An 11,083-nucleotide genomic window follows, 5' to 3' on the forward strand; every position below is an offset into this window, starting at 1 on the left:
TCTGGGGTTGCGGCGCTCATCTCGCTTTACTGGCCGAGGGAGCCGGCGTACAGCTTCCGGGTCATGTGACCAGCATGACTAAGCCACTTCTGGCGAACCAGAGCAGCGCACGGAAACGCCGTTTACCTTCCCGCCAGAGCGGTACCCATTTACCTACTTGCACTTTGACATGCTTTTGAACTGCTAGGTGGGCAGGAGCAGGGACCGAGCAACGGGAGCTCACCCCATCGTGGGGATTCGAACCGCTGACCTTCTGATCGGCAAGTCCTAGGCTCTGTGGTTTACAGCAAAGCAGTTTGCAGCATATTAAATCAATAAAACATAAATAAAACAATCTGAAGAAAGTCAAATATAGAGCATACAGTCAAAGCAACATAACAGAAAACTAAAATGCTATCTTAAAAGATTTCAAAATAAAAGTTGGTTTCCCTGCACTGGGTTACCACTGGCATGCTGTGTTTCAGCATCCAAGGTCTTGCTTCTTCTGCGCCCTTGCCCTCTGAGGTTTGGCAAGAGGCTGCCAGGAAAACAGGAAGCTAGCTGCTGCTACTAGCCTGCATTGGCATAAGTTAAAACAGTAAAATCATCCAAAGTCATCCAAATGCATTGATAATCCAAACACACACAATATATAAAAGACTACATAGCCACCATTGAATAAATCAGGAAACGTTAGATTTAGCTTTAAAGATCTTGGCTAAGTACGCCCAAAACAATCTTTGTAGTATCATCCCTCGACAAATATTGGATGACAGACTCTTTGTAAATCAATATTTTGAGCTGCAAGGCAGTCCCTAGGAGATCTCTGCGAGGAGTGTCGAGAAGAGGGCAATCCCAAATTATGTGATGGTGTTTTCCTATTACAGGAACAGAATCTGTTCTGGGAGGGTTGTTGTTTGTTTTTTTTTAAACCTCATGAAGCTAGTTGTCTTGTTGCACCGTGTCAGAAAAAATCCATAATTTTCATGTGGTCCGTGGAGGGGGTGTGGGTGGGGAAGTTTGGGAATTTAGGGAAATTTGTATTTAGGGAAAATGTGTTATCTCCAGATGTATCACCATGGGGCACCATAAAAGCTAACTGCTGCAGAACTCAGCCACATTACAACCATGTGTATCCCATCCCATCCGGCTACAGCCGAATGATCCCACAGTGCATTAAAACAGCCCATTAAGAGTTTCACCCAAATGTTCGTATCGTGCATCGTGCAAGATAGAAGTGCTACATTGCTGTCGTCAGGAAGCTGCCCCATGTGGTGAACCAGGGAACTACAAGTGGCAGCATTATCTGCGGAGAACCACCCAAGCTTGGAATCTGGAACTTCCAGAGCAGGATGAGTTATCAAAAGGGATTCTTGTTCCAGCTTAACATTGTGTGGCGGGCAAGAGTCACATCCATGCCACACGTTCCTTAGCACTTTTGTGCCACATTAGCAGTCACAGGGAATCCTGGGAACTGTAGTTTGTTCAGGGTGCTGGGAACTGTAGGTCTGTGTTTTATTATTTATGAAAATGGTGTCCATAGATCTAAGGGCAGTTCACAGAGAGGGCACAACCAGGAGCCCTCACGCAGGTGCCTGCTTCCATGGGGATCCCCGCCCCATTCTGGAAATGGCAGCAGAGCAACTTAGGTTCATGATGAGCAGCTGTGAACCCCAGAATGAGGCGGGCAAGGGGCCCCAGCATAGCTCAGCCCAGTGCTCCTCTCTGAGGATGTTGGCGGGATTCCCTGCCAAAGGTTGCATTGGCTGGTTGGGCTCTGCCCTTTGCAGGCTCCAGTGGCGGTGAGCTCAGGTGGCGGTTGCAACTTGCCCACCCTGGGTCCCGGCAACCCACGCTACGCTGCTGCATCACCAGAGGCCACCCCTAGCTCTCACTGTGGTGTAGTGGTTAAGAGCGGTGGACTCATAATCTGGTGAACCGGGTTCGTGTCTCTGCTCCTCCACATGCAGCTGCTGGGTGACCTTGGGCTAGTCACACTTCTCTGAAGTCTCTCAGCCCCACTCACCTCACAGAGTGTTTGTTGTGGGGGAGGAAGGGAAAGGAGAATGTAAGCCACTTTGTGACTCCTTAGGGTAGTGATAAAGCAAGATATCAAATCCAAACTCCTCCTCTTCTTCTTCTTCTTCTTCTTCTTCTTCTTCTTCTTCTTCTTCTTCTTCCTTTTCTTCATGTTTGGGCCCTGAAATCTCAGGGTTTGGCATGCTCCTGAGCTGGCAACACCCTACACCAGGCATGGCCAAACTTGGCCCTCCAGCTGTTTTGGGACTACAACTCCCATCATCCCTACCTAGCAGGACCAGTGGTCAGGGATGAGGGAATTGTAGTCCCAAAACAGCTGGAGGGCCAAGTTTGGACGTGCCTGCCCTACACACACTGGGGGGGGAAATAGGGATTCAAATGCAATCTGGCCTGTGTGTGTGTGTGTGTGTGTCTTAACTCCCTCTTATCTCAAAGGGTGGAATTGGGTAAGAAGGTGGACAGGAAAAGAGAAGCCTTGTGAGAAGAATGAAAGGGCAGGGAGACGTTAGGACAGCATGCGTGGGCGGAGAAGTTATTCATTTCAGTAGGAAAGGAAGGTGTGGAAAGGAAGCTGTTAGGTTGTTAATCTGTGTCATGGATTAAAGGAGTACCCACCACCTGGGAAGAAACAATGAGAGATTGCAGGCCGCTCCCACCAATGTTAAATGTGTCTTTTGCACCTAACAGGCAAATACACTGATAATAATTATAATAAGCCTCTGCTGCAGGGAAGGTTTGACAGGTATCTGGGCTGCAGCAGGTAAGTAGGTAGCAGGGGAGTTTAACCCATTTGCACCTTGCTGTGGTCCTGAGGAAGGTCCCTTCTCTGAAACTGAAGTATCTGTGCTGGAAGGAATCCCCCACTTTGGTTCACTCCTGAGAATCCCACCACAACTTCCTGCAGCGAAAGGGCTAAGCATATAATCCAGGGTATAGATAACATGGTAAAAGAGATGCCTCTTTTATTTACCGCACTTTACTGTTCATCTATTGCATTTCCATCCCACCCTTTTCCTCCAAGAACCACTGTACATTTAAAGCAGGCTTCCTCAAACTCGGCCCTCCAGATGTTTTTGGCCTACAACTCCCATAATCCCTAGCTAGCAGGACCAGTGGTCAGGGATGATGGGAATTGTAGTATCAAAACATCCGAGTTTAAGGAAGCTTGATTTAAAGTAATATTAGATCGCTTTAAATGGTAATGGCTTCCCCCGAGTCCTGGGAACTATAGTTTGTTAAGGGTGGCTGAATGTTGTTAGGTCATATGGTTGCCATATCTTGAAGACCTGCCCCTGCCGCACCCGTGCACCTCTTAGGCTGGCAATGGCCATGATGTGCAGAGCAACCCGAGCCCAAAACTGAGCCCTCCAAAACCAGGACATTTCCTTTAAAATGTAAACATCAACCCGGATGGGCATGTTGGCCCCCAAAAAGAGGATATGCCCAGGTTTTCCCAGACATATGGCAACCCTAGGTAAAGGTAAAGGGACCCCTGACCATTAGGTCCAGTCGTGACCGACTCTGGGGTTGCGGCGCTCATCTCGCTTTATTAGCTGAGGGAGCCGGCGTACAGCTTCCGGGTCACGTGGCCAGCATGACTAAGCCGCTTCTGGCAAAGCAGAGCAGCGCACGGAAATGCTGTTTACCTTCCCACCGGAGTGGTACCTATTTATCTACTTGCACTTTAATGTGCTTTCGAACTGCTAGGTTGGCAGGAGCTGGGACTGAGCAACGGGAGCTCACCCCGTCGCAGGGATTCGAACTGCCGACCTTCTGATCGGCAAGTCCTAGGCTCTGTGGTTTAGCCCACAGCGCCACCCGCGTCCCTCCATGGCAACCCTAGGAGACCCCTATTCCCCTCCCAGAGCTACAAGTCCCTGAGTTCCCTGGCAAGAGGGATTGATCATTAAACCATTCTGGGAAGGGGAGTTAGGGGGTCTCCTAATGGCTCTCAGCACCCCTTAACAAAACAGGGGCGGCCCACCAATTAGGCAAGGTGAGGTGACTGCCTTGGGCGGCAGGATCCACAGGGGCGGCAGAGACAGCCTCCAAGGAACACATCGCCAGCTGCTGCCTCCACTGCTATGATAGCAGCATGACAACTGCCCCTCACACCTTAGGGGCTGCTCAGCAGCCTCCGCCATTCCGCCTCTACAGCAGCCTCTTGGCAAATTGGTGCCGCTGTTCTCCTCCCGCCATGGGGAGTACTGTATTTTTCTATAAGACGCACCTAGCTTTTGGAAGAGGAAAACAAGAAAAAGAATATTCTGAATCCCAGAAGCCAGGACAGCAAGCGGGATCACTGCGCAGCAATCCCACTTGCTGTCCTGGCTTATGGGATAGCCGTGCACAGCCTCTCCCAGGCAAGGGGAGCCTTCATCCCCCTGCCCGGGAGAGGCTGCGTGCGGCTAAGGCTCCCCCAAGAGCCACGCTCCCTTTAAAGAGCATGCGGAGTGTGTGTGCGGCTCTTGGGGGCTTTTCCCCGAGGAGGGGTAGCCCTTCTCCCTCCGCTGGGAAAAGCCCCAAAGAGCCGCACACATGCTCCACATGGCTCTTTAAAGGGAGCGCTGAGCAGAGCCTCCCACCTGCATTCACTCCAAGAAGGAATACAGTAAATGGCAGTAAATGGCAGGGGCTGCCCTCTGGGGGCTGCTGGCATGATTATGAGCCCCTTCCTCACCACCCACAACGCTTTTGATTCCCACTTCAGCTCTCAGGTAAGGTTGATTTTATTCTTGCCCTTGTTCCCCATGTAGGTCTTCATTCACCCCCTTGTTCCCTGGTGGGGTGCTATGCAGACAACTCTGTTTTGGGGCCGAAAAACGGTGCACATGTTGGCAATTGTGTACATGTCAAACGTGCCCAAAGGGGTAGTTGCCTGTATTGTGGTTCATTTCAGGCGCCAAAGTGCCCTGGGCCAGCCCTGTTAACAATTCTTGAGGTAAATCATGACTGCTTAAAGTGGAATGTTACTGTTTTGAAAGTACAGTTTGATAGGGTCTTCATTATGCTTTGGGCATGAGCGTGAGGGAAAGAATGTTCACCACCTATGATGGATCCTAAGCTTAACTCACCAGCGGCATAGAAGTCTAGGGTGTTGCACAGATAGTGTCGTTTGATGGTTTAATCACAAGGTGGCATGGGACTTGTTTGAATTGTGAGTTTCAAGAAAGCCAAGGTGCTTCCAGGTGAGGCATTAGGTCAGCCTTCCTCAAACTTGGGTTCCCAGGTGTTGTTGGACTACAACTCCCATCATTCCTAGCCAGCATGGCCAGCAGTCAGGGATGATGGGAGTTGTGGTTCAAGAACATCTGCAAACCCAGACTCAGAGGCAGAAGAGGAGGGCTGGAGAGGGGGAAGAGGCAGTGATGGGGCAGGATTCTCCCTGAAGAATCCAGGGAGTTCCAAGCAGGGTGACTGCTTGGGAAAGACCCTGGAGGGGAGGGGTCTTGCAGAGTGGGGGAAAGGCAGGGACCTTCAGTCCTTGCAACTGCTTCACTGGAGAAAGACCTACTGGGAAGAGATGCTAGGGTCACCAGGCCTGCTCTGTGAAGAGTGAAAAGCACTGACACCATGTTTTTTATTGCTGGTCATGTGACTCTGGCTCCTGACATCCGGTCAGCTGCTCAAGGAGGGCAGGTGTTGGCACCAGCCCAGGTTGCATTTGGACTTCTACTTTGGAAGCTGCCTTATACCAGGTCAACCAACTGGTTCCTCTAAGCTCAGTATTTTCTGCAATGGCTCTCCAGGGTTTCAAACTGGGAGTATTTCCCAGTCCTACCTGGAGATGCCAGGGACTAAACCATGGACCTTCTGCATGCAAAGCAGGTGTTCCAACATCATACTATGACCATCCCCAGAAAGGCTTTGATATGAGGCTCAGGTTATAAATAAGCTCTACGTTCCTACACTGCCAGCCTTTGAGTGTTTGTGTGTGTAGACTCGGGAGAAGACAAAATTGCTCCTCCGTCTCCCCCTTCCACCCTGAGCTTGAAAAACATGCCCACACGTCATTCATGCTTCCTTGAGATTCAGCCAACAGAACCTTCCCTTGTTTGTGATTTAACAGGAGCAGGGAGAAGGTCAGGTGGCCTTGCAGGAAAAGGACTCGTAAATGAGCTGCATGAGTAAATAGCACGGCACATACTGGGTGGTTTTCATATTCCCCACCCACTTCCATTCCAGAAATTCTTTGCTGTCAAGGGCCCTCTCCAAAGAATGCACACAACAGACACACAATGAGAGGCAAGAGGCTGGCTGAGTGCCTCTTTAGGAAAGCGAGGCAGCAAGTGACTTGGCATGTGTACAGATTAGCAGCTTAAAACACAGTGAGGTCGTCTGTCTGCTGTCCCCACCCATGCATTTCAAGTTACATTTGCACTTGCTGTACCTAGGGCTGCCAGCCCTCCAGGTCTGAGCTGAAGTCTTCAGGTTCGCCTGGCCCCCTCCAGGTGGCAGGTGGAGGGCTTGAATCTCCAAGAGTGACTTTATTAAGAAAGCGGTGCATGCAGCTTGCACGCTTCAGCTCATAAGTTGGCTAAACATTATAGCATGTACACGCTGGGGGATATGCCTTCCTCTGCTCCCCTCTCCCAATGAACCTCCGTCTCCAGGGCCCATCCCCATGACATCACCAGGAGCTGCCCTTGGGACTCAGGTTTGGGCCCTGACCTGCGTGCATTACCTGATTTGTTTCCCTGTACCTGCAACTCCTCTGAAATCCTATTCTAGGAAGCTGTTGTCTGCACATGTGCAATGGGAGTCCAAACTGTACACACTTCAGCTTATCTGTGGCTTGCATTTTCAACTTGTGTTTAAGCTGATTTGTGGGAAATTACAACAAACCTGATCACTTCTCAGGAAATACAGGGTGCATACGGATTGTGTGGCTCACTTCATGTGCACTCAGCTACAAACACCAGTTGTGGGAGCATGCTGGAGTCAGAGTAAACAACAACAACAACAATTTATTATTTATACCCCTGGGTTTATAAATCTGGCTGGGTTTCCCTGCCACTCTGGGCGGCTTCCAACAAAATATTAAAATACTGTACAATAGTATGTTAAACATTAAAAGCTTCCCTAAACAGGGCTGCCTTCAGATGTCTTCTAAAAATCTGGTAGTTGTTTTTCTCTTTGACATCTGGTGGGAGGGCGTTCCACAGGGCGGGTGCCACTACCGAGAAGGCCCTCTGCCTGGTTCCCTGTAACTTGGCTTCTCGCAGTGAGAGAACCGCCAGAAGGCCCTCAGCACTGGACCTCAGTGTCCGGGCAGAACGATGGGGGTGGAGACGCTCCTTCAGGTATACTGGACCAAGGCCGGTTAGGGCTTTAAAGGTCAGCACCAACACTTTGAATTGTGCTCGGAAACATACTGGGAGCCAATGTAGATCTTTCAAGATATGTGCACATATCCTTGTAGTACCTAGAATAATGATGGTCCAACTTGTGACCAGTGGGCCAGATCCAGGGGCCAGATCCAGGCTCCAAAGCAATTAATACCAACAATAATAATCTGACCCCAGTCAGTTAATTATGGAGATCAAATTCACACCCCACAGTTCTACCACTCTAACATGGCCATGGCTTCCCCCAGAGAATCCTGGGAATCCTGGTTAATTAAGGGTGCTGAGAATGGTAGCTCTGAGGTCACTAATAAACTCTTGGCTTATTTGGGGAAAGCCATGACTGTGTTAAAGTGGTATCAGAGTGTTGTAAATGTATGACATGGATATGAGTGGACATCCTACCTTTCTGTCGAAAACAAACCAAAGCTGATTAAAAGAGCCAGTGTGGTGTAGTGGTTAAGAGTGGTAGTCTCGTAATCTGGTGAACTGGGTTCGCGTCTCCGCTCCTCCACATGCAGCTGCTGGGTGACCTTGGGCCAGTCACACTTCTCTGAAGTCTCTCAGCCCCACTCACCTCACAGAGTGTTTGTTGTGGGGGAGGAAGGGAAAGGAGAATGTTAGCCGCTTTGAGACTCCTTCGGGTAGTGATAAAGCAGGATATCAAACCCAAAACTCTAAAAGAGGAGAGAACCAAAATGGAAAAGATTAGATCTTATGGACATTTTCACTGTAAAGTCAGCAACAGCTAAAGCTTCATGAAAGATCATACAAAGATAAAAATTCACTAGCAACACATTTAAATAATATGAAATAGCTGTTCATAAACTATAAGTCAGCTGGATGTTGGTTGTTGTTTTTTTAAAGAAGTCCCCTACAGTGGTACCTCGGGTTACATACGCTTCAGGCTGCATATGCTTCAGGTTACAGACTCTGCTAGCCCAGAAATAGTGCTTCAGGTTAAGAACTTTGCTTCAGGATGAGAACAGAAATTGTGCTCCGGCGGCGTGACAGCAGCAGGAGGCCCCATTAGCTAAAGTGGTGCTTCAGGTTAAGAACAGTTTCAGGTTAAGTACGGACCTCCGTAACAAATTAAGTACTTAACCCGAGGTACCACTGTACTATCTAAAAACAAAGAGAGGGGGAGACAAACTAGGATGGCCGCTCATGCATCACCCAAGAAGAAGACAAGAGACAACACCAATTTGCATTAAAAATACCTTTGTTAATTTGTGTACCACTTAATGGGAATCACAAGCGGGGAAAGCATTGTCACACTCAGATCCTGTTTGTGGGCTTCCTATCTGCATTCCCATCTTGTAGGCAGCTGAGAACTAGGTTGGCCTGGGGTGGGGAATATTTTTTTGGCTCTACAAGCTGAACCTGGCCTACCTGCTCTCTCCAGTTAACCTAAGAGGCTGTTTTCTGAAAACACACCTGGCTGTCCCATATGCAACATCAGATGCAAGGCAGGCCGTCCTGCAGCTGCAGAAAACTGGAATGATTTCGAAGCAGATGCATGGGGAATTCCTGTGTTGTGTACACACTATGTATTTAAAGTACATTCAAGGCATGTTTCTGCCCCTCAAAGGATTCTGGGAACCGTGGTTTGTTAAGTTAGGTTGCTGGGAGTTGTAACTCTATGATGGGTAAACTACAGATCCCAGAATTCTTTGAGGGAAAGAATGTGCTTTGCATGTGATTTAAAGGTATAGTGTACACAGCCAAGTTCGGGCACACCAGCCAGTTCCCAGACTTTAAACTCAAATATAACTGTGAGAAGGATTTTAGCCCACTCTCTTAAAAAAAGAAAAATACATTTATATTTAACTTCAAAGGGGGATATTGCAAATAAGAGGCTTAATTAAAAAGTGAGAAGTGAATAAATTCAGTCAGGATAGTTTCCTCCGTTTCCCAGTTAGCTATTATGACTCATGCCATTCAGTTTAATCCTAGGCGGAATCCACACAATGGGGCAAATTCAGAGGAAGTTTTGTGCCAGTTCCATAAATGCCCTAAGCACTGAAATTTAATCTCTCTAATGGCAGCCTTCCCTAAATTGGTGCCAGCCATGTTTCCTGAGGGTTTGATGGGAGTTGTAGTCCAAAAGATACAGCAGGCACCAAGTTTGACAAGATTGCTCTGTGGTCCGGTTCCTATTGTTATCCGAACCCAGCAAAAATGGAATGCTGCCCCCACCCAACACAACAGAAAGAAACACAATCCAACTGAGATCTGAATATCAAAATTCCACAAGGTATATTCCACAGTATAAGCTGGTTATAGAAGGCAACTTTATAGTATGAATAAAAGGTAAAGGTACCCCTGCCCGTACGGGCCAGTCTTGTCAGACTCTAGGGTTGTGCGCTCATCTCACTCTAGAGGCCAGGGGCCAGCGCTGTCTGAAGACACTTCCGGGTCACGTGGCCAGCGTGACGAAGCTGCTCTGGCAAGCCAGCACCAGCGCAGCACATGGAAACGCTGTTTACCTTCCCGCTATAAAGCGGTACCTATTTATCTACTTGCACTTAAGGGTGCTTTTGAACTGCTAGGTGGGCAGGAGATGGGACCGGGAGCTCACCCCGCCACGGGGATTCGAACCGCCGACCATACAATTGGCAAGTCCTAGGCACTGTGGTTTTACCCACAGCGCCACCCGCGTCCCTTATAGTATGAATATGAACAGCTTAAAACTTGACATGACTTTTAAATGCTTGCTTAGAGAGAGAAAACCCAGATCAACCTAAATATAATTAAGCCAAATGCTTTCTTCTGTGATCTACAAACATATAAAATAGGATTAGGCAAATTCCTGGAGAACAGGGCTATCAGTGGAACAGGCTCCACCAAAGGCAGTGGGTCCTCCTTCCTTAGAAGTTTTCAAACAGAGGCTGGGCCACCTCCCTGCCAGGGCTTCTTTACCAGCGGTTCCTGCCTTGCAGGAAGGTAGGCCTTGGGGGAATTCCTTCCAACTGCATAATTATTTAACTTACAGGACCAACACAACCCCTATGGAAGCACAAAGAAGATATTAGGCAGCCCAAGTTGGAAAGGGTGAGTTAGGGATTCTTCTCCTTCTTTTAAGGTAACCTATACAGTGGTACCTTGTTTCTCAAATGCCTTGGTACTCAAACAACTTGGAACACAAACACTGCAAACCCGGAAGTAAGTGTTCCAGTTTGCGAACGTTTGGAAGCCGAACGTGCTCTGTTTTGAGTGTTACGCTTCTGATTTGAGTGTTACACTAAGGTCTGTCTATTTTTTGCTATTTACAGTGGTACCTCGGGTTACAGACGCTTCAGGTTACAGACTCGGCTAACCCAGAAATAGTACCTCAGGTTAAGAGCTTTGCTTCAGGATGAGAACAGAAATTGCATGGCGGCAGCTGGAAGCCCCATTAGCTGAAGTGGTAACTCAGGTTAAGAACAATTTCAGGTTAAGAACGGACCTCCAGAACAAATTAAGTTCTTAACCCGAGGTACCACTGTATTTTGCGTTTCTGTTTATGCGGCTCTTTTTGTTTTGTTTTGTGACTGTGTGGAACCCAGTTCAGCTACCGATTGATTGTGTGACTGCAGCACATTTATTGCTTTCATTTTATGGATCAATGGTCTCATTAGATAGCAAAATTCATCTTCAAATGTTGTTTTAGGGGTTGTTTTTAAAAGTCTGGAACGGATTAATCAATTTTGCATTACTTTCTATGGGAAAGCACGCCT

Source organism: Podarcis pityusensis, assembly GCF_964106645.2.
Source record: "Podarcis pityusensis genome assembly, chromosome: 14".
Lineage (NCBI taxonomy): Eukaryota > Metazoa > Chordata > Lepidosauria > Squamata > Lacertidae > Podarcis > Podarcis pityusensis.